Genomic DNA, 4,322 nt, shown 5'->3' with positions numbered 1-4,322 from the left:
CACTGAAATTTTTGAGCAAAGGATACAATTAATATTTAGTAGATTTATTCGCAATACAATAATCTCAGTGATGACCGTGAGTAGAAGACTAGCAGAGGCAGACTGTCTTTTCAACTGCTGTACCTCTGCTTTCCTCTGTACATGATTCCCATGATGCCCACACCCCATAGTGCTCTCCTAACTCAATTGTTTAGGAACTCTTATTTAAAAATTAATAAACTTATCTGTTTCCATATTATTCACTATTTTCCTCTATTCTTACAATTGACTGAAATTTGGTTATACCCAGGTAAGGAGGCTTCCCTGAATTTAATCATTTCCCTATGTGTCAGGTACATCAAGAGCCCAGGGATGACACCAGGATGACTGGTGTGCTATGCTAACTCTTTTAGGCAATTATTCCTCTCCTTTCCTCTTAAAGTCCATCTTTTATTCTTTGTCTTTGCTGTCACTTACCCAAACTATTCTCACTTCTCTTTATTCATTAAAGTTTTGGTCTTTTTCTCACTTCCAGATTCTGCCTTGACACTGAGGGGCACATAGCTGATCCATAGATCAGCTCTTTAGATTTAATGACTTCTCTATCTCCAGGGTTCTCTTTGTAGCTCTATTTAAGTCACCTATTTCCATGACCACATCCTGGGCCTTATTATCAAAGGTGGCTATTTTATCATTGAAATAATAAATGCAGTCCCTTTAAAATTACACCTTCTGTCCTTCGCACTTGATTTGTCTGTTAACCCCCAATCCAACAGGTCTTGCCCATCACTGAGATCTTCAGCCCATGAATTTCTCTAATTTTTCCTACCATTCTTCTCTTCTCTTACCATCCTCCTTAAATTGACAGAATTATATTGAAAAACAAAAAAGATGTATAAATCGAAAATAGGGTGTTACCTCCTTGGAAGATTGCAAGCAATTTTGGAACAGTTCTTTTAACTTGTCCCCATGACATTTTCCAAAGTCTGGGCCGTGAACTCTATTTGCTGCTTTTCTCCTTCACAATACAAGAGCTTTGCTCAGGATTCTATCCTTTATTGGCTTTCCATGGAATCAATATCTACAGTTATGTCTTTGCCCTTTGTATCAGCAATATCTGACTCCTCACTAGATCAGTCGCAACTGCAAACACACACAATCTCCCCTCTTTCATCTTTAATCATCACATGAACTTTCAATGCAGTTGACTTCCCCTGTCTTGAAATGCTTCTTCTCTTAACTTCTGTGGCTGTTATCTCCCTCTTTCCCTTCTATCTCTTTTATTCTCATATTCTCCTCCCCCTATGTTCTAAATATTAGAGTCTTTTATCTTAATCCTGGGCCTTCTTTACTTTTTAACCTAGATCCTCTCCTTAGATAATCATTTCCAGTCCCATGATTTTAAATATCATGTATACACTAAAAACTTCCATAAGCATGTCTTTATTCCCCCAACATTTTAATTGGGTTATTAAAAAGGCATCCTGATGCCAATACCATGCTGTTTTTATATAGCTCTATAGTATAGTTTGAGGTCCAGTATTGTGATGCCTCCTGTTTCATTTTTCTTACTAAGGATGGCTTTGGCTTTTCTGGGTCTCTTATTTTTCCAAATGAATTTCATGATTGCTTTTTCTAGTTCTATGCAAAATGTCATTGGGATTTTAATAGGAATTGCATTAAATTTGTATAATGCTTTTCGTAGTATGGCCATTTTGATAATATTAATTCTGCCTGCAGGAGCCTGGGAGGTCTTTTCTCTTCTAAGATCTTCTTCAATTTATTTTTTTAGTGTTGTGTTGTTTTCATTGTAGCAGTCTTTCACCTCTTTTGTTAGATTGATTCCCAAGGGTTTTTTTTTTTTTTTTTTTTTTTTTGGACGTTGATTGTGAATGGGGTAGTGTCCTTTATTTCTCTTTCAGTTGATTAATTACTGATATATAGGAACTTAAAATTGCCAAACTACAACTCTTGATTTCCCCCTTCTTTAGTAAAGGATTGACTTAGCCAGCCCTAGTTGCTCAAATCCTACACACTCCCTACACACTCCAGAGATCCTCCAGACTGCCCTTTTACTGATACTTAGGAGGCAAGATCTGAGTCTTTGGAATATTCTTCCTAATATCAGTATCCTTGTATGCCTGGAGGACTATATCTGTGTGAATTTGGATGGTTGTGCAGACTGGACTCTGACTAGCTAAGGCCAACAACATGGATGCTCCATGCCTTTGTGAATGAACATCCAGTGAAAACCCTGGACACAGGGCTCAGAAGAATTGCCCTGATGGGCACACTGTGTTCATGTTATCAGGTATCCTTGCTGAGAGAATTAAGCACTGCCCATGTGACTACACAGCAAAGGGACAGGTGGGAGCTTATGCTTTTTTTCCCCTAGGTCCCACCCTATTTTCCTTTATCTTTTGCTGGCTTTAATCTATATCTTTTCACTATAATAAACCATCCCAATGAGTACAAGGGCTTTTATGAATTTTGTGAGTCCTTCTAGCAAACTGTGGAAACCAAGAGGTGTCTAAAGATCCCTACCAACAGAGCCCTTAAACATTTCTTCTCTACTTTTTCCCATGTTAGTAACCACAATTACATCCACCAATTTTCTCAAGAATTCAGTGATTAATAGTGGAATCCTCCTGGCTTGCTACCACACAATTTAATTCATCAATAAGCCCTCATGGCTCCAGCTCCTAAATATATCCTGAATCTATTTGCTTCTCTTCATCTCAGTATTGCCATTCCAGGACAAGTCTCAACTATCTTTCGCCCACACTATAGCAGTGGCCTCCCAAATGGTTCCACAGTTGAGATCCAGCAATCCACATAGCACAAAGAATGTCCACTCACATTTACATCCCCCAGTGATTTCTCCTTTTACTTAGAGTATAAACTGCTTTACTTGGCCTGTAAGTCGTATATAAACTTGCCTTTTATCTTCTACTATTCTTCTCATTCACACTGATTAATCTTCTGACTTATTTTCTATTCATCCAACACTCCAAACTCATTCCTGACTCAGGTCAATTCTCTATTCATTCCTATTCTCTCTCTCTCTCTCTCCTCTCTCTCTTAGTTAATTTGTATGAATAACTCCGACAATAACAAAATCAACATGAAAGCAGGGACCTCCTAATCTTATTCTTAGAGCCTAAAATCGTTTAATATATACTTGTTGAATGGCAGGACTTAATATATAATGGAAGTTGGGAAACACACTCACAGGCATCTCAGTCTTGGGCCCTCTTTTCCTTTAAACCTAAATCCTCTCCTTGGGTAATCAATTCCAATCTCATGATTTCAAATACCTTTTAAGCCTTGCCTGGAGAAGAGAGAAATTTAATTATAAATTGTAATATACCTCCCCCTCACAATATCATTCCTACTGTGAGATAAATGTGTCAGATTATCTTTGTCTGATTCCAGTAGATGTGTTCAAATTTCTTTCCTGTAAGTCTATACTTTTTAACTAGGTCTTCCAGATAAAACAAGTGATAACTTTTAACTTTGACACAATTCCTATTTTAAATTAATTTATATTCTGATTATTATCTGTATTCTTCTCATGAGTGTACCCTGACAGTAACTAAAAATATTTGAATTTCTACTTCATCTTTCTTGACACCCTTCATGTTCTGCCTGCCAAGTTCCTTCAGTTCTTTATCTGGCCTTCAGCCTATCTCCACTTTATCTTTTCCATTTCTAAATGATGAGATGTGATTTCAGTCCTGAATCCTCTGTATTTCTCAGTCTATACTCCCTCTCACAACAGTCATTTTTAACTTCAAGATCTCATTTGTGGGCTAGGGTTGTAACTCAGCAGTAGAGCTCTTGCCTAGCACATGTGAGGCCCTGGGTTCAATCCTCAGCACCACATAAAAATAAATAAATAAAATACAGGTATTGTATCCATCTACAACTAAAATATATCTAAAAAAAAAAAAGATCTCAGTTGTGGTTGATGCAGTGGTACAAGCCTGTAATATGATTTACTAAGGCTGCTGAGGCAGGAACAGCCAAATTCAAGGCCAGATCCAGCAATTTAGTGAGACCCTTTCTTGAATAGAAAATAAAACAAAGCCTGACTGTAGTTCAGAGGCAGTGGACTCCCGGGTTCAAAACCCAGTACTGGGGAAAAAGAAGATCTCAGTAATACTCAGAATTCAATGAAACCCAAGTGTGATTTGACTCACTTTACAAGCTCAATAAATCGATTTTAGAATGAATTTCAAATCTAATTCTGATCTATCTAGTCTTCATATCTGATTAGTAAATACTTCACTTAGATAGTTTGCTGTTTGGAATGACACCTCTCTCAAAGTAAAATTTTCTTT

The sequence above is a fragment of the Sciurus vulgaris genome, assembly GCF_902686455.1.
Source record: "Sciurus vulgaris genome assembly, chromosome: 6".
Classification (NCBI taxonomy): Eukaryota; Metazoa; Chordata; class Mammalia; order Rodentia; family Sciuridae; genus Sciurus; species Sciurus vulgaris.
Note: the sequence above shows the minus strand (reverse complement) of the source record.